The sequence below is a fragment of the Nannospalax galili genome, unplaced genomic scaffold (assembly GCF_000622305.1).
Source record: "Nannospalax galili isolate Female #2095 unplaced genomic scaffold, S.galili_v1.0 scaffold291, whole genome shotgun sequence".
Taxonomy (NCBI): Eukaryota; Metazoa; Chordata; class Mammalia; order Rodentia; family Spalacidae; genus Nannospalax; species Nannospalax galili.
Genome location: NW_008330588.1, coordinates 654084 through 675113, shown reverse-complemented (window position 1 = coordinate 675113; position 21030 = coordinate 654084).

Sequence of the window (21030 nt, the reverse complement as noted above, 5' to 3'; positions counted from 1 at the left end):
AGTTGATTCCATTTCATCACTACATCAACAGTGTTTTTAAATTTTTATTTTTATTTTTAAAATCTTATGTGTGTTTTGCCGGAAGCGGTAAGTGCAGAGGCTGTCAGAGTCCCTGGAACTGGAGTTATGGATGGTTGTTGGTTGTCATGTGGATGCTGGGAATTGAACCCAGGTCTTCTGCAAGAGCAGCCAGCACTCTTAACCTTGGAGCCATCTATCCAGCCCCAACAATGTTTTAAAAAATGTGGGAATGTAGATATCATTGGGACATACTTACTTCCTTTGGGTATATACCAAGTAGATGAATTGCTGAGTCATATGATCTTATATTTTCCTGAATGGCTGAACTAATTTACATTCTTGAAGGAGAAATCTTAAGTCCTGAAATGAAGGAGAAATTTTAGGTCCTGGATGTTCCTCCCTTGGTCATTACCCTCTGGCTACCTTCTTGGAAAGCAGCAACCCACCCTCCAAGTGACCTGCATGATATGACTCAATTCTAATCACCAGAGTCTCACAAGACTGACCCTCCTGGAAATGGGGAAACCCACCCTGCAACCCTAGTTGACACAAACCCAGCTCCGAACTCCTTCCTCCTCCCAAAGGAGGATATGATAGCTTTGAGTCTGTGCAGGAGGGCACTCTCTCCTCTGAATTCAGAACTTCGAGGAGGTGCCGTTTCCTTTGGTTCACCTGCTATGCAGAGGGAGGGCTGCCCTCTCGGCTTTATTCTGAAATAAATCTGCTTGGCTCTGTAGAGGTCGGCTTCCATCTCTTTCCTGCTTTCTATTACCTTACAATTCTCCTCAACAGTGTGCAAGCTTTCCCTATCCCTCAGAGTCTCACCCAGACTCACCATGTGTAGTGGAGTTGGTATGTGTAACAGCAGACTTTACTGGTTCATAGACAGTGCTGTCTTCTGTGTCCTGATATGGAGTTAGGATGAGGAAGCCCTGCAAACCAGAGTCCTTATCATGTCTCTGCCTTATTGGCGTCTCTGTTTTCAACAGGTGAGATTCGACTTTCAGAGACTGTTTCGGGGACTTGTGAATCAATGAATAAGAATGCCCTCGTTTAATGTACCTGTTTATTTTTACATAACAGATTTAAAGAGGTTACAGGTGTATTTACGAACAACTTAAATTACTTAAATATTTTGAAATTTTTTCTTGAGATTTAAAAGACTAACAATTTTTTAATGAAATAATTAGATAAGAAACAGCAGGCCATAATTACTCCTTTTCCCTGCTGGAAGCAACAAAACCAGTATGTGGCCTATGTTATCGCTAGCAGTTTTAAAGGAGCAACATCTAATATGCCAAGTACTCAATGTGCTGCTGACATTTAATAAATGTCAGAGAGAATAAGAACATTTATCACTGAAAGTGCAATTTGGATTTCAACCTTTTTATAGGTTTTCTGTCTTCCTAAGATGTAGTCGCAAAAGTTCAGGATCATCTTTTTGAAGGCTAGATGAGGAAAAACAATTATTCTACAAAAACATAGAACAAACTGTCAGCATATCTTGAGTATTGACTATCTACAAAGTACATATTAGTCTAGTCAGAGAAAGCTAAGGCAAGTCTCACTGAGAGTTCCCAGCTTCAAGAAGTTTACAATTCAGTAGAGGAAGAGATGAGGCTTAGGAAGAAATGTCCTTATTGTGATGGCTAATTTCAATTGTGAACTTGATGAAACCTAGAATTGTTTGGGAGAGGAGCATCTGGGCATACCTATGGGGATTATCTTGATTAAGCTAATTGGGGTGGGAAGACCCACCCACTATAGGTGGTACTATTCCCTAGGATGGGATTGTAGGCTATATTAGAAAGGAGTAGAAGGGGGCTGGCAAGATGGCTCAGCGGTTAAGAACCCCGGTTGTTCTTGCAGAAGACCGGGGTTTGAATCCCAGCACCCACATGGCAGCTAACAACTGTCTGTAACTCCAGTCCCAGGGGATCCAACAGCCTCTTCTGACCTCTGTAGGCATTGTGTGACATGGGCGCACTTACCTACATGCAGGCAATACAAACATACACATAAAATAAAATTTTTTAAAAAATGAAAAAAAAAGAAAGAAGAAAATGATCTGAGCACAAGCATTCATATCTCTGTTTCTAGTTTACAGATGCAATGTGACCAGCTGCCTTGAGCTCCTGCCACCTTGACTTCTCCACTACAATGGACTGTCACCTCAAACTATGATACAAAATAAACTCTTCACTAAGTTGCTTTTGTTAGATATTTTATTACAGCATCGGAACAATTATTAAGACAAGTAATATGTAATATGCAAAGGACAGATGAAAACTCAAGGTTGTATTTCAGAGAATGAAGACGGGAATACCATGAAGCAAAGAATCTCTATTCTCAGAGGACTGCCTTCTATTCAGATGAACTGTACATAAATAAACCACTTTGAATCTGCATCTGGTAAATCATCCGTAGCTGTATCTAGAGCTACAGATCTGTCTGTCTGTCTGTCACTCTTTGACAGAGTGTTCCACACAGGCTTCTTTTCACACTGTGCTACGTGAACAGAGACTTGAGAGGAAGAACTAAGTGTGATAGTTAATATGGATTGTCAACTTGATTGGATATGGAAGCCATTTAGAGAGATACTTCTGGACAGGTACGTAAGGATATTTCCTGGAAGGAATAACTGAGTGAAGGGCAGGGGACAGGGAGACCCTTCTCCCAGAGTGGTTGACACCATTTGGTGGTCGTCCAGATATAAGGAGGTCCCAGGGAAGAGCTTTCGTTTTCTGTTTACCCAACTTTGCCCTGGCTGGTGAGTACATCTGCTTTCTTGATGCTGCTGTTACCACCATTGGAATTTGGCTTCTTTGACCTTCCAATGAGGGCTGAAGACAAGAGGCTCTCCAGGAATTCTTCAGCTCTTCAGCACTGGATTGGGACTGTTAAGACATCTAACCTCATAGACTAAATAGTTACCAGGTTCTCAGCCTCTCTAGTGTACAGAGTCATCACTGAATTACTCGATGTCTATCATTCTGTTGCTATATCTCTCTAGAGAACCCTGACTAATACATTGAGGAAATGAGGTGAGAAGAACATTCCAGGTAGGTAAAGGACAAGCAACAGGACAACTACATCATGTTTACAACTTGCTGTTTGAGGGGAGGGATGGGATGGATCGCTAAGAGATGCATCTAGACAGCTTTAATGATGCTTGAAAGAACCCTGACTTTTGGGCTTGGATAGATGGCTTACTAGTTAAGAGCACTGCTGCTCTTCCAGAGGACTTGAGTTTGGATCCCAGAAGCCATATCAGGTGGCTTAAAACTGCCAGTAATTCCAGCTCCAGGGGCTCTGACACCTTCTTCTAGCCTCCATGGGAACCTGAACACATGTGGCATACGTGGACACACACACACACACACACACGCTCTGACACCTTCTTCTAGCCTCCATGGGAACCTGAACACATGTGGCATACATGGACACACACAAACACACACACACACGCACACTTAAAAGTAAAAATAAATGAATGCTGACTTTTTCGCTGACTGAAATCAGAGGTACTGAGGGCTGAACAGGGCAATGACATGATCTGATGTGGATTCTAGAAGGATTACTCTGTTGCTGTGGAACACAAGGGCAGATGAAAAACCTCAGTGTCGGAGAACATACTAATTTCCTAAGGCTATGTAACAAATTACCAGAAACCAAGTGGCTTACAATAAGAGAAATGTCTTTATTATAGGCTTGGAGGCCGGAAGTCCAGAATTGGAGTGATGATGATATTGGTTCCTTCCTAAGGCTCTGGGGGACAATACATGGCCGGCCTCTTAGAGTAGCTGCAATCCTTTGTGTTGCTGGGATGGTAGATTCACCACTCTGATTCCTGTCCCCATTGTCACATGGCCTTCCGCTCTGGGCCTCTCTCTCTCTCTCTCTCTCTCTCTCTCTCTCTCTCTCCTTTAATGTCTCTTCTGAAAATATTGATTCTTAGATTTCAGGACTACGCCCTAAATAGGCATAATGTCATAATCTCAAGACCTTTAACTTTAGTACATTGGTAAAGAGACTTATTAAAAAAAAAAAGTGTCATTCTGAGATTGTACGTGGACAATTATTTGGAGGCTGTTATTCAACCTAGTAAAGTGGATGTGAGTGACTCAGACCCAGGACATTGTAATGAAACAGGAGAAGTCTGATTCTGAGGTTTGTGAAGGTGGGAAGTTTTTCTACTTCATTTTGTGTCCTTGGGTCCCAGGACTATGCCTGGTACACAGGTGATCTTCAACAAATGTTTGCTGATCTATACGCATTCTGTTCTTTCTTTAGAAGACTACAACACCCACAATAGTCCAAGGGTCAGATAAACCTAGGGCTTCACTGAGGTTTGCTGCAGAGTTTAGGCCCCTTCCCTGCAAAGCCCCACGGCTAGGGACTCTTCCATGTCCCTCCTCTAACTCCATATAGCCTCGACAGGCAACACTTGCAGTGTTGGTTTGGGTCTCTGCATTTTTCAAGCCACTTAATCAACTCCAGTAGGAAGACAATGAACAATTTCTATCTCTCATTCAGCAAAAACAAACCCTTAGCATTGTGTGTCTATAATATCTCCTCACTGGGATTGAGTAACTGTTGATTGAATGTTGGAAAAAGCTCAGGAAACAAGAGAGCTTTGACCTTCTGAATTGTCCTGTAGGTCGAAGTAGAGACAGCATGTCTATAAAGTACTAGAGAATGCCCCGGTCCTGAAACATAGGCGAGCTACCATCTGCCTTGGTAGTTCTGTCCTCTCATGTTCTGTGGTTTCTCTCTGAAGTGTGGAAAAGTTATTTAGACCTTCGTTCCATTAGAAATTCACATTTTAAAATTTTGTATCATTTCTGCAAGTCCCTTGTAGGACCACAACATAGCTGCACATTGGAATCACTTGGGGGTAATCTGGAAAACACAGAATCAGCTGGATGGGTTCCTCCTCTCCCCCCAACCCCCGCATCCCCTGCTCTCTGGTATTAGTCAGATCTCCCCTATTAATTCCAATATGGAGAGAGAGAGAGAGAGAGAGAGAGAGAGAGAGAGAGAGATTGAGATTATTTTATGGACATATACAACTCCAGCTGATAACAATTATTGACTTTGGTGGTGTCTTTTGTCTGTCTCTTTGGACTTCTTTCAGCAATGGATTTTTTAAAAATAAGCAATAAGCTAGATAATTCTACAGAAATCTTCCCAACACCAACCCCACATGCTGCTTAGGACAGCTGGAGTCACAATCACAGTCAGGAGTTAGGAGAAGGAATTTGGCCCAGAGTAACCTTTCCCCCACCCACTGGAATTTTTTTTAACACTATTCTTCACATTCAGTATACAGCAAGTATGTTTATCAGAATTTTTGAGAAAGACTGCCAAAGTAAGATGCAGGACAGTATTCTCCCCCTCATAAGTATTATAAAGGGTTAAGACAGTAGTCCTTTTTAATTAATGTCCTGCAAAGCATCGGTGGCCTCATGAATCAGGATCATTTGTACTTTTCCTCCAAACACGTAAATGTAACAGCCTCAAGAGATGAGCTGGTGTGTGTGCTTTGAAACCGTCTTTTCCTTTGTAAGGAAGATGAAAGGAGGGATTAGGGGTCTGCCCTGAGATCCTGAGTGTGTGTAAGTGCACCTATGTCATGCAATGCCTATGTAGGTCAGAAGAGGGTATCAGATCCCCTGGAACTGGAGTTAGAGCTGTTATTAGCCACTATAATGGTGCTGGGAACCGTACCCAGGTCCTCTGCAAGAACAGCCAGTGCTCTTAACCACTGAGCGATCTCTCCAGCCCTTTGACCAGTTAATCTTATGGGTCTTTTTTTCTAGTGTCATGAGAACACTTGTAGAAGATCCAGGTTCAGTTCCTAGCACCCACATGGCAGCCTACAGCTACCTGTAACTCTAGTTCCAGGTGATTTCACACTCTCTTCTGGCCTCCTCAGGTACCAGACATGAGTGTGGTGAACATACATGCATGTAGGTAAATGCTCATACACATAAAAAAATAACAAAAGAGTAACTTCTATTTTCAGAGATGTTCCTGTATCCTTAGTTTCTCAAATTGATTAGCTTAAAATAATCTTTATGCCAAAGAGGCACAATTGGGATTGGCATATTCTAGTGTCTTAAAGCATTTGTGTATTCATGCTCACAGAGCTGGGAGGCCTGTAATCTAACATTCCCTGTTAGCTCTTACTCATCGTTGTGAGGATCCACTTGGCCCTGCCAGTATGTAAAAGCTTATTTAAAGATAAAAATATCTGACTTTAGATACAGAAAGAAATCTTACCTGAACTTCCCTTTTCTGAGTAAAACAGAGCCTTAGTAATGTTCAACTATCAATAATGTCTCTCTGAGTTTCCTGTGAATTCAGCTGCCACGAAGACAGACTTCTTATCTCTGTTAGTAGCTATAAGACTAATAGACCCTTCCAAACCTTTTCACTTTGTGTTACAGATTTAAGATCCTCTCTGTAGAGCTGAGTCTAGTTTCAGAGGCAAAAAGGCAGGACGTGGATCCAGAGAGAGGAATGGGCAGATGGATGGACAGGCAGTTAGCAATTTGAGTAGGCCATGTCAGCAGCAGGGACCAAGCAACTGAAGCCCCTGGGGTAATCAGGAGTCCTCTGCCTGTCAGTCTTTCACACACACACAGACACACATAAACACAGACACACACAGGCACACAGACACACAGATATACAGATACATACACATACACACAAGGCAAATGAGAGGATGGGGGGCCTGTCACTGTCTCAGTTCTAGGTGTTCACTCCTTTATGGGGTCCGAAAGATGGCATTATACCCTTTCCTTTCTGGTATGTCTGATGAGTTCTTGGGCCTGGTTTACCTGTTTGATTTTAATGTATCCACATGCCCTACAGTCTCAATTCATCCTGATAACTTCATAGGGTGGTACCCTTTATATTCCCAGGAATAAGTCATTTATCAGTCTGCACTATGTGGATGGTGCCGGACAGATGGGGCTGTTTATGTGCCCACCCAAGTGAGGAGACATCCTCTAGCTTCAAAATGGGGTAAAAGAAAAACTGCTTATAGAATGGGTCTGTCAGGGTAAGAAACAGTTTGAAAAACTACTGTTTTATCTTAAATTGCATTTATTTATTTATTTATTTATTTATTATTTTTATACATGGATGTGGTGTATGTATGCCAGAGCATGTGTGCAGAGGTCAGAAGAAAACATCTTCCCCTTCCACCATGTGAGTCCTAGGGACCAAGCAGCAAGCTCCTTTACCTGCTCAACTGTCTCACAGCCCCAGAAAACTATTCTTTTACATAATTAGGTAACTTGGAGCAGGGCACAGACTGACCTCTCCCAAACAGGTTCATGAGTTGATGGCATGGGCACCAGCTAGTGGCGCCAGTCATTGAGAAGTAATGGGATTACAAAGGTTCTGATTAGGTCAGAGTGTGTCTGGAAAATCGGAGAAGAGTAGCTACAAAGAGCAGAGGTGCTGACCTCCTCAATGAGAGTAAGGGTGAGGACATTGCAGGAATCCTACAGGAGCCAACTACCATTAATGGAAACCCTACAACTGGCTTAAACCCATGAGTTTATAATCATCCTAAAAAAAGGTCCCACAAATTCCTGGATTATCTTTTTAGAGTCCTAAATAATGACAATCATTCTGTAACCTCCAATGGATTAATGTGCTATTCAGTGTCATCAAGGGTCGATGACATCACAGGCTGAGACTTCTCATGAGAGTACAGAATAGCACCTACAAAACAGTGTGACTCAAAATACCTAACCTTAATCTGATCAAGTCTTTAGATCTACTGACCGAGTTAGCTGAAACACAGGAACCAGAGGACAAGGTTAAGTGCCATCAGCATGTAGAGATTCTGCTTGTCCTGACTACAGCCATCTCGAGCTATAGTTGTTGTACTGCTCCTGAGGAACTCCTGTGAATTTTCCCCACAGAGTTTTCTAGCAAGGTATAAATAAACAAAACCATTAGAGTGACAGGTACAATCTTACAACCAGACCTTGGCACGAGTGCCAGGAGTGTGCCTGGTGTCTTAGATATGAGCTTAAGGTAAACTAGGTGCACTCTGGCTTGGACAGAGTCCGTTTTGTTCTAACCCTATATAAGCTCCATTCCTCTGACAGTTGTGGAGATCCACTAGACCAGCTACTGCCCTTGACCAGACTTATATTAGTAAGTCCTAAATAATCTGCACTCTTTGTAATGCTTTATCTGTCTGCTTCTTTCTTTGGTCTTGCAGCCCCTTGCAGTCGGTTGTTTTACATGCTGTTTTCCTGTAAATCAGTACACACAACAAAAAAATGCAAGGAAAAAGATGGTAAAGTAACTTAACTATCAGAAGAGGACTAAGAGCTGTATCACCCGGGCCAACGACATGGCTCAGTGGGTAAATGTATATGCTGCCAAGCTTGATGACCTGAATTCAATCCATGGGATCACATGATGGGAGGAGAGAGCTGACTCTGAAAGTCGTCCTCTGACCTCTGACATGTATGATCTCTCTCTCTCTCTCTCTCTCTCTCTCTCTCACACACACACACACACACACACACACACAAACACACACAGACTCACAAAAATATAAATTTTAAAATGAGAAAATGGTTTAGATAATTCCCCCAAAGAAGAAATGCCTGTGAGAATAAGCCCACTAGAAGGTGACCAACATTCTTTTTGAAAGAATAGTCATCTAACTAATTTTTATTTTTTTAATTAAAATTTTAAAAAAATTATGTTTATGAGTGCATTGCTTGCATGTATGTAAGTGTACCTGTATTATGCAATGCCCATGGAGGTCAGAAGAGAGCCTTGAATTCCCCTGGGACTGGTGTTAAGGATGATTGTTAGCTGCAATGTGGGTGTTGGGATGAACTTGGGTCTTCTGCAAGAGCAGCAAGTGCTCTTTACTGCTGAGCCATCTCTCCAGTCCCAAGAATTGAATTATATTTTGGGAGAGGACGTCTTTCAATCAATCACTTCATTTTCTGTCTTAAGAAGCTATAAAAGGAAACAAATTGTGTGTGTGTGTGTGTGTGTGTGTGTGTGTGCGTATGCGTGTATATGAACATGCATGTGTGTGTACGGTTGCTTATGTTTGAGTAGGGATATATATAGTTTTATTCAGTTCCATGTATATATGCATACATATTTTAAAATAACGTACTTTAAAAGCATGCAGGACCAGTGAGATGGCTCAGGGGATAAAGGCTCTTGCTGCTAAGCCCCAAGACTTGAGTTTAATCTCCAGGACTCACATGTAAAAAGAGAAAATTGACTCCTGAAAGTTGTCTCTGACAACCACACACGTGCCACGGCACACTCACACCCCCCCCACACAAACACACATACCAAGATAAGTAAAGTGTAATAAAAAATTAAAAAGAAACAAAACCTAAAATGTGCATCTTATCATTTACTAGTTACAGCTGGATTATAGGGCATAGGTGATTGTCCCCCACACAGAAGCTTTATTTAATGTAGTTGTTAGTCGGTTGTAAAGATCTTCTGAAGTCTTGGGTTTTCGTCATCCCACTCTCACTTCAGAGAAGCTGCGATGTTACCATGCTACATTACACTTAAACCTAAATAAAACAGCCTGACTCTTAATTTTAGTTTATAAGAGTGGGCCTGCACTCGGAGGACACCTGTTCCCCAGATGTCTCTTGGAACTGTGCCCTGGAACCATGCTGCTAGACTGGTGTCCTCAAGTCGGGCCTCACTCAAAATGTTTATTCAAAACCATTTATCCAGCTTCAATTGGGGAACTACGAGAGTGAATCCACCCTTATCTCAAATAATCTTGCCCTTCTGTCCCTAGTTCTAGAACATCTCATACACAACGTCAAGCGTCCTTTCTCAATCTTTATATTTTCAGTGAAGATGGGCCCCGTCTTTCAGGATTTTGATGTGAATTCTCAAACATGATCATATTCATTCATTATCTTTTTCAGTAGAGTAGCAAATTGAGGTTCCCAGGAAACAAGAGCAGGCGTCCAGGTCACAAGAGAGCACATGTGAGTTTGCCAAGATTAATCAGAAGTCATTAGTACAGATTATGCCCATTTTATAAGTCATTGCTACAAGAAACTACCTTTATTTTTTTTTTCCTTATGCAGTTATATCTAAACTTGTGGTCAAATTTTATGTTATGAGCTGGATGAACCTGATGCACTGTTACTTATTATACATTTCTGTCAATTAAGCAACTGATATTTCTTCATTATGAGGGGGATTCCCAGAAAGCACCAGACTTTTTTGTTTTCCTGTAAGCTTGAGTGTCTGAGCAAACAAGGCATGTACGCAAATGTTTTTTAAACAATTCGGGCCAGTGAATAATATGAAAACACAATATCTGTTTGTGTTTAAGAAAAGCAAGGACCTGCTGGGCATGAAGGAGATGGACCCAACACAAAGCCCTTCTACATTTAGACAGAATCTGGCTAGTTGCAGAAGCTGGGAAGTCAGGGCATTTAAGGTAAAGGGAGAATTTGAATCTGGAATGAACTCACTGGCCAGAAAGAGGATTTCATGTTTGAGAGTAATGCTGTCCAAGTTCCTGGGTGAGTTATCTTTTGCACAGTGTTGTCAATACACAGAGGGAGAAGGGAGGGGAAGGGGGAGTAAAGGGAGAGGGATGAGAAGAGGGGGAAGAAGGAGGCAGGAGAGGCAGGGGGCAGGAGAGGTGGCATTTCTTTCCAATATGTTTATGCCTGATCAGTTTATTAACTGTATTCTCACAAACATATGTTCTTCTGTCCAGCAGAAGTAAAGAAAGTCATTGCATTTAGATGTTCACCTCTAAGTTCTTCCCAGTTTCTTCTGGAGACAGGACAGCATGCAAACACCTAGATCAACTTTGCCTCAACTCCACGCTGGCTCCCCTTCAACAAGGCAAGGATATTGCATTTACTACTGTTGGCTTCCACTTGTGCACAACTTGGCAGATTCTAATTTCAAGAAGAAAAACGATGTGTTTTTAAATCTCTTTCTCTTCACGTTTTACTTGTTGCAATTAGGATAGCCCCTGACAGCCTGATGGGCTGCTCTCCAAGAGTAGAGACAGTGAACAGGACTGACTGCTTCCAAGGAATCAAGCCCAGCTCTAGATGGGCCTGGGACATCTTGCCAGAGAAAGTCAGACATGAGTAAGCAAACACGGAGTAACCACACATTCATCTTCAGGAATCTTGAGAGGAATGCACTAATAAGTACTGTACATGAAATAGCGCTTTCTTTTTGTGTGAGGGTGTGTGTACACATGTGTGCACATGCATGTGGCAGGCAGATCAATATTGGGTATCTTTCCTAATCATTTTCTATCTTATTTTTTGGGACAGGGTCTCTTACTGAATCTGAATTGCACCAATAAATCTAGACTATTTGGCCAGGAAGCCCCAGAGCTCTGCTTGTCTTTACCTCCCCAGTTCTGGGATTATAAGTGTATGCCGGTCACCATGCCCACCTTTTATATATGGGTTCTGCAGACTGAACTTGGGTCCTGATGCTTACAAGGCAAACATCTTACTGACTGAGCCCTCTCTCTGATCCTACGGTGGAGCTTTCTAATAACACCATCCAAAACATGTTTACTGCCACTCTCTCCCCACCCCATCTTCCTCCATTCCTAATGATTTTTTTCTTCTTTAATTAATTTATTTTTTATGGGGCTTTTGGGTGTTCTAACATTCCCCCCTCTGAAGAGATAACCCTAAAATCTTTTAAGGATTAGGTAAAAGCTCCCAAGTATTTTCGACATTTTTGGCCTTTGGAACAGAGTATATTCCCAAGAGGCCCAAGGACATTGTGAGTTTTAACCAAGAAACTGGCTACTTTTCTTTGGGGTCTTTTTACTCTAACTGCCTAGCCAATTCCTACCTCCTATTGGATGTGAGGGTGATCTGGCTGCAACTTCTGTCACCCCATTGACCGCCACGGTTGATTTGGCTGATCTGGCTGGCTTGGCGGGTGTCCCCTTCCTCCCTCAAAGCTCCACATGCATCCCTCCTGAGGCTATGCACCAGGTGGAAGAGGACGACCTTCCCCGATAGAGGATTGGTCTTCAGTCAAGGGTATACGAGTAGCTGTACTCCCCTGCTAGAACCTCTCAACAAGCTCTCAAGGTCAAATTCTTCCCACCAATCTGATTCCCTCCCTTCCTTTCCTCCTTTCTCTTTTTCTTTTTTTAAAAAAACAGGGTATTGCTCTGTGTAGCTTAGGCTGGACTAGAATTCCTAATCCTCCTGCCTCAGCCTCCCAAGTACTGGGATGACAGACATGTGCCACAACATTGACTCCTCATGCATTTTCAAGACTTGGTTTAAAGAAATATTACTTACCATTGGGCATGTAAATACAGCTTAGTGGCCTCCACTAACTCCTGGATTAAGTCCAAATGGAATACGAGTTCCTGCCTGCCCCCACAGGCCCCAAGCTCCGCCTGTTCTTGTGTCTCTATTATTTCCACATTTGCTTCAAAAAATGTTGGGTTTTCATACAAAACCCCAGCAAAGACTGAGGGAACTGGGTAAGAAACCCCAACCGTATCTGAGGAGGTACTGTCAACCAATGGCTGCTGGGAAGGGAGATTCAATTTCATTTAAGGGTGAGACTCTTGGAAGGTTGACCAGTTCCAGTGGATGGACCCACAACGAAGGGCATTTGGGGACACAAAACTGACCCTATAGGCATATATATATTGGAATAGAGAAATGTGGTGCTGATAAGGGGTAAGAAGGGGGGGTTTAGATACAGGAAGGGATCTAATAGGATTAAATATATTGTATGAAATTCACAAAAAGTAAAATAAAAAAGAAATGCTGACTTTTACTTTGTCTTTATTCTGCCCCCCCAAACGACGTTCTGCCTTGGGCATGCGCTTCCTGTGAGGTAACTAGTTCGTATTAGTACGGGTGAAGGACATTTGGGATGGACCCCGCCCTCATAATCAGCAGCTTGGAAAAACAAGAACTTAAACTGCAGGACTCCGATTACTGGTCAAAATAATGGGATCTGAGTGAAATCTCTGCCTCCCAGTGGAGAGAGGACATTCCGAACTGCATAAAGCCAGTAGAGGCTTCATGGTTAAAAAAACAAGAACACGTTTTGTTTGTTCCCTCTCCTGAGCCTGTCCAAATGGGTTTGTCAATTCTCTGGACAGAAAAGGCCCCTCAGGAAAAGCTGCCCTTTCTAGAGCCTTCAGAAGTAAAACCTGCCGGAAATGCAGCTTGGAACAATGGTCCCACTGCACAGGCTCACCCCTGAGAGTGCTTCACTTCCCTCTGTAGTGAGCGCTGCCTGTTCTCCACACTGCTTCTTGTGTCATCTGGTTTCTTTGGCTAAGATCACAAAGCCCAGGGAGCCAAAAGGAGTCCGGAGCAGGATCCCAGTGAGGTTCCCAGGTCTAGAATGCATTCTCACACCAGGGCTTCAACAATTTGGCCAAAGAGGGGTGAGGAGAGGACTCTGTTTCCTTCCCACTGTGCCTGTGGCCACAGTATAATGTATAGAAAACCTGGAGGCAAGGTGAGACGTGTGAATTTAATCCCGAGGTAGACTACTGTGGGTCCTTTCCTGGGAGGGAGGGGTCCTGGGCCCCAGGGTTAACTCCAAGATCCACTCTTTATCTTTGATTTTCTTTTCTTTTTTTTCTCTCATCCTCTCCTCCTCCCACCCTCCCTCCCTCTCTTTCTGCCAATTACTTCCATATTTTCTCTGAAAGAAATCTTTCCTTTCACTAATTTTAGTATTAACTATATGTTTTTTTTTTTTGAGGCAGAGTCACCCTGTAGCCCCCTCCATCCTGGAACTCACTATGTAGACCAGGCTGTTCAAACTCACCGAGATTCCCTTGCCTCTGCCTCCCAAGTCCTGGGATTAAAGGCATGTGCCACCATGCCTGTCTTAACTATATGTTTTTTATGTTCTTAAGTAGAAGAAAACTCGTATCTCTCCCATCCAAATCCTTGGGTTTATATCTTCTCTTCATTTTTAAATGTTTGGCAAACTTGGGGCTGGAGAGATGGCTCAGTGGTTAAGAGCACTGACTGCTCTTGCAGAGGACCCGGGTTTGATTCCCAGCACCCACTTGCTGGGTACGAACCATCCTTAACTCTAGTTCCAGGGGAATCCGAAGCCCTCTTCTGACCTCCACAGCATTGCACAACATGGGCGCATGCACATACGTGCAGGCAATACACTCATATACATAAATAAATAAAATATAAAAAAATATTTTGGCAAACTTCTTCAGATACCATTGATCCCACTTTTAAAAATTCCGTTCTCTACATTCCCTTCACCCTCTGGTTTCTGTTCTTCAAAAAAATATTTATTTGGGGAGCTGGAGAGATGGCTCAATGGTTAAGAGCACTGGCTGCTCTTGCAGAGGACCCAGGTTCGATTCCCAATAACTACATGATGGCTCACAACTGTCCTTAACTCCAAGTCCAGGGAATCCAATGCCCTCTTCTGGCTTCCATGGGCTTTACACAACATGGGTGCACTTACACATACATGTGGACAAAACATTCATATACATAAAATAAAGATAAAAATATTTATTTTTAATTTTAAATTTTGTTTACTTTTTAAATTAATTTTTATCTTTGTTGTATATATGCATTCATGTGCATGTAGAGTCCAGTGTGGGTCCTCACCATCCCTTGTTTGAGACAGGGCCTCCTGTTCCCCCTCCCCTCACTGGCATAGCTGGCCCTCAACTTCTGGAGAGTCTCTTGTCTCCATCCCCCATCTCCCTGTAGGAATGCTGGGATTATAGATATGTGCTACCACATCCAGCTTTATGTGAGTTCTGAGGATTTGAACTCAGGTCCTCATGCCAGAGTGGCAAGTGCTTTACCCACTGAGCTGTCTCTGCCTCCTCTTTCCCAAGCTTCCTTTCCCATTTCCCAGGGAGGTTTCAGTTTGGCTGTGCTTCTCTTTCATTGTTACTCCTTTGTTGTCTTATTTAATTATGGAGGTGCTGACCTCTCTCTCAAGCTCCTGTTATTCATCTCCATGTGGATGTTCCTCCGCCCCCTCATGTTCTGTTTGTTGAGGCTAAGTCCATCATCTTGCATAAAACTGAGTTTCCTCCAGCATTTTCTAACTGCTTTGTTTTTTTAATCCAGACTTTTCCGGTCGGTCAACTTGAAATGTATTTATCAATGCTTCTGTCTCCTTTGCTCCTATTCCCATTCTTGACTTTGCTAATCACTCACTCCCTACCTCTTTCTGAGTTACTGCTGTTTTAGCTCCCTGAGTCCCGTCCCCCTCCTGAAATGCTATAGAATTTATTGCATTCTCTGTCTTGTCTTCATTCTAAACTATTTTGATATACTTATGCTAGAGAAATATTCCGAAATAGAACTTTTAAAAATATTTTTAACTTTATCCTTTGGCAACCTCATACATGCGTGTCACCTGTTCTGATCCTATTCCCCCATTAGTCTCTCGTACACCCTCCTCCTCCTACTGAACCCTTTCTTCCTGACAAATCCTATTGCTGCTTTCTCATCATCATATATGATATATTATATAAATATATTATACACAATACATATCTCTATATAAGATATATATAAATGTATAATGTATATATTATTTTCTTTCATGTATATGTGTGTATTACCTGCATGTGTGTAAGTGCACCTGTGTTGTGCAATTCTCTCAGAGGTCAGAAAAGGGTGTCAGATCGCCTGGAACTGGAGTTACAGACGGTTGTTAGCTGCCATGTGGGTGCTGGGAATTGAACCCCAGTCCTCTGCAAGAGCAGCCAAGCCAGTGTTGATTTTGAGACAGGTGTCACGTGTTGCCCAGGCTGGCCTGGAAATCACAGTCTGCTTCAGTCGTTTTTCGGCTTTGTGAGTGTGCCACACTCAGCTCTTAACTCTCAATTAAAAAACTGTTTCTGAAGCTGGAGAGATGATTCAGCAGTTAAGAACACTTGTTCTTCCAGAGGACCTGGAGGAGATATAGATAGATGATAGATAGATGACAGTTGATAGATAGATAGATAGATAGATGATAGATAGATGACAGAAAAACTGTTTCTGAAGCTGGAGAGATGATTCAGCAGTTAAGAACACTTGTTGTTCTTCCAGAGGACCTGGAGGAGATATAGATAGATGATAGATAGATGATAGATAGATGACAGTTGATAGATAGATAGATAGATACATAGATAGATAGATAGATAGATATCTTTATGTATAATGTTGTTCGTCTTCCTGTGCGTGCTGGAACCTGGGTCCTCTGCAAGAGCAGCCAGCGCTCTTAGTTGCTGAGCCATCTCTCCAGCCCCCACTATGTAAACTTTAAATATGGAAGGCAGGGTAAATGAGTTTCTATGTGGAGCCAACAACGTGGCTTTTGAAGGTGTGCTGGGATTTGACCTTTTCCACCAGACTTTTTAAGTTACCCCAGATGAAGGGTATTTGCCTTAGCTGTTCTTAATGTGTGTTGTTACCTGTCTGTCCAAACCTGTGCACCCTTTAGCACTCGGCTCAACCATATCTAACTATAAAGTGTTTCCAGTTTCTGGACTGGAAAACTTTGTTTTACACTTTCTGTGTTTGTATAAGTATTTCCTTTCTTAATTTCCTTCATTCCCTTCCTTTCCCTTCCTTTCCCTCCCCTCCCCTCCCCTTCCCTTCCCTTTGTTTCCCCTCCCTCTCCATCCCTCCCCCCCTTTCTTTTCTTTCTCTAGACAGGACCTCATGTATCCCAGGATGTCCTCCGACTCACTGTTCTTGAACGTCTGATCCTCCTGGCTCCACCATCTAAGTGCTGGGATTATAGGCCTGTACCACACAGCTGGTTTCATGTAGTTCTGGAGGATGAAATCCAGGGCTTCCTGTGTGCTAGGCAAACACACTACTGAGTTGTACCCCCAGATCATTTACATGCTTCTTATATGCCTTACATTAATGTCCCATCACTTTTTATTCCTCTTTCATTGTTTTTTAAACATTTTGTGTGTGTGTGTGTGTGTGTGTGTGTGTGTGTGGTGTGTGCTCATGCACATGTATGTGGACATGTACGTGCCACAGTACACATGTGGTAGTCTGAGGACAGTTTCCAGGAATTGGTTCTTTCCTTCCACCATGTGAATCCTGGGGATTGAATTCAGGTCATCAGACTTAGCACTAAGCACCTTTAACCACCGAGCCATCTCACTGGCTCCATATTCCTCTTTCAATATCTATAAACTCCCCAAAGACAGAGACAACCCCTTCTGTCTTTTTCACTCTGGTTCTTAGAACGCTTTGAGTGAAGCGGGCGGTAATCACAGCACTCAGCAAAAAAAGAAAAAGAAAAAATTTTTAAAAAGCTTGGTGAAAAACATCCTATCCCAGGACCTCAAGACTTCAGCAGTTTTTTGGGTTTTATTTTAGTTAATCTTTATTTTATTCTTTATTTTATGTTTATGAATGTTACACCTGTGTGTGTGTGTGTGTGTGTGTGTGTGTGTGTATGTAAGTACACCCGTGTTGTGATGTGCCCACGGAGGACAGGAGAGGGAGTATGATCCCCTGGAACTGGAGTTATGGATGGTTGTTAGCTGCCATGTGGGTGCTAGGATTCAAACCAGATCCTCTGCAAAAGCAGCCAGTGCTCTTAACCACTGAGTCATCTCTCCAGCCCCAGGACCTCAGAGTTTTTCAGACACTGGAGCCACAAAGAATTTGAGGTTGAAGGAGGCATCTTTAAAAGGAGGGCAGGACAAGGTGTAACTAAAGACTGGGTTGATCAGGAGCAGAGGGAGGATGTATGGGGAAGGAGGAAATAGACCTTTTTCAAGTCCTCCTTGGACACATACCTCACTTAATCTGCACAACTATCTTCTGTGGGGAAGGATTGCTATCCTCACTTTAGAGATAGAGACATTTGCCTGTTGCCAGGCCAGCACTAAGTGGAAGAGGCAGCCTTTCAGCCCATTATCTGCTGATGACTTCACATGAGAAGCCAGGTGTTCACTTGTGATCCCAGTACTGGTGAGGTGGAAAGAGTGGATCCCTGGGGCTCACTGTCCAACCAGCCTAGCCTACTAGGTGAGCTCCAGGCCAGTAGGAGAACTATTTTGAAAAGACAAGGTGGATGGATGACTCATCAGGAGCATCACCTGAAGTTGTCCTCTGGCCACTAAACACACATGTACACACATGCACCTGCACACAACAGCACACACACACACAGACACACAGACACACAGACACACAGACACACACAGACACACACACACACACACAGACACACAGACACAGACATTTTTTCAGACACACAGACACAGACACACAGACACACACACACACACACAGACACACACACACACACACACACACACCCATAGAGAATTTGGCAGAGGAATAAGCAAAAGAAAGCAACAATTCTCGAGCAATGGTCTGGGTGTACTAGAATCTTTTCAGAGATTTTTAAGCTCAGTGCATTTATACCTCTGTCCATCCCTGTCAAAGTTGTAACGTGCCCATCAAAACACACTTAGCTGTCTTTAGTAAGTATTCCCTAGGGAGGTGACCCAAGCTTAGCAACAGCTTCAGATATGCAGATCTGGGGTGGTGAGGGGACATCTCAGAGAACCGACCTGGAAGGAGGCGAGAGATAGGACTTTGCAGAAGTCTATGAAGCTGCATCTTATAGAATGTAAGATTTCCCTAGCCATGGTGAGTTTATGGACATCCTCTTAATAGATGGTTTAATCCTATTTTTTTTTGTTCAGTTGGCAACCAACTATTAGATCCAGAATATTGTTACTCAGAAAAGAATTTTCTTGGCTCTGCTAGAGGCCAAGTTGCTCCCTAACTTTCTATTATAATACCAGGTGGCATATTGCTATTAATCTGTGACTAATTATGACAATAATCTACCCCATGTCTTCAGCAATTGCCTAGGCTCGTTGCTAAGGAATTTAACTGCATCATCTCAGATTCTTGTAACAATTGCAGTTAGAAATATATCTCTTTAAATGCCTCAGTACTTCGAGATACTGGCAGCCCGACAACACTGTTCTCTCTGTATTTTTGGACTTGGCTGATTGACAGTCTTCCCACCTGCTCATGTTAACTGTAATCACAAGCAGCATCAAAGCTGGGTTGATGTCATCCATTCTCGACGTACGTCCTGTCCAGAGAAGCCAGATTGCAGCAAGGGGCATGGCCCATGGTCCATAGGCTAGACCAGTTCAATTCAGCAAGCACCTATTGTGCTTCTGGGGTGACTAATCTGTTCTGGGCTGGGTGCTAAAGGGAGTACAGAATGAGTAAGGCACAGTACTGACCTCCAGGACTCTCAACATAGGAGACAACTTAACACAAACCGCCGGATATTGACAAAAGTCAACAGAAACAATTTAAATGCACTAAACTATATCTTTTAGACATTCAAAACCATTACTTCTTAGGTTAGTTAGAGACACCCTGTTTATAGAGAATTTAATTACTCTTTATGTCTTTGAAATATATATATATATTCATTTAAAATTAAGATCAGTTCATAGTTACCCCAATGAAGTCATAAAAGCATAAAAATTCTTTTTAATATTACCTTGAAGGCAAAAATATTTTTAAAGATATTTTACTTGTTATTTTTATTTTTATGTGTATGAATGTATTGCCTGCATGTGTATAAGTACACCCACGTCAGGAAGTGCACCTATGGAGGACAGAAGAGGGTGTCGATCCCCTGGAACTGGAATTAAGGATGGCTGTTAGCTGCTATGTGGGTGCTGGGAATCACACCCAGGTCTTCTGCAAGAACCATCTGAGCCATCTCTTCAGCCCCCCCAGCAAAAATCCTGTCTTAGAACAGAGACCATAGGGAGAAGCAAGTTTATTTTCTGTTAACATGCTGTCCAGTAATGTTCTATGTGACAAGGAAGCTGGACAGCAGACCTATAAAGTCAGAGTCCCTCAGAAGACTTGGGGAAAGTGAGTGGGATCAGTATCATCAGGCTCCAAGTCAAGTACAAGTTTGCAGGGCTCCGTGTGGTTTACTTTACTTTACAACAATTTCCATTCCTGGCTGGGGTCTTGAATCTATCCCAGCTATAGGCATTGGCATCCCAGAGCATCTTGACACCAAGCTGGGACCCTTCTCTCTCCATCCCTCCTGAGAACAGAGGAAACGACCAAGGTGGCTCCATTTGTTCGAGTTCAGAAATAGTCTTCTGTTGATCCATGTTTCAAGCCAAATCGTCTAGAAGGTCTAGTGTTGGGGCCACAGTATTCTCTCCTAGCCTCTGCAATGAGGCCATTCAGCCTCTGTCTCCCTTTAGCCAAGGCTGTTTGGAGTAAATGTCATATTTTCACAAAGCATCTAGACCAAAAAACCAAAAGAAGCTTCTCTTGTTTTCTGAGATCTTGCAGACTGACTTCCCAATGTTATAGACATGTGTCACTTACCACTGGAGTTCTTATAAGAAAGGGCCACAGTTCATACTAATGTGGACACTGACAGCATATCTAAAGCCCTCTGCCTTCAGCATGGACCCTGTGGTTAGGGGCTCATACCAGTAACCCAGATGAGGTTACACATTGGGAGTTGTTTGCAACAGATTGCTACCGTGCTTAGTCTATTTTCTGTTGCTATGAAAGAAGACTTGAGCCAGGGCAATTCAGAAGGAAAGAAGTTTATTTAGGTTCAGGGTTCTTGTGAGGCCCTTGTGCTGTTTGTAAAGGCCAGTGCTACCTTGAGCCAAACATGAAGGGTGGCCTCTCTTTAGGTCAACCCACATGTGAGAACAAACCCAGTCCTATGAGAAAGCCATCAATCCCTCTTAACAACTCAAAGGCCTTACTTCCCTCCATCTCTGTGGCAATCACACTCTATTATGTGATTCAGAAGGAACAAAACACTTCCAAATTAGCATCTATGCAGTGCTGTCCAGTTCGTTTCTTCTCTCTGTACTCATACCAGTGACTAACACCATGTGAGGAATCTGTTGGGGTTAATCTTGATTGTGAATTTGATAGGATCTAGAAT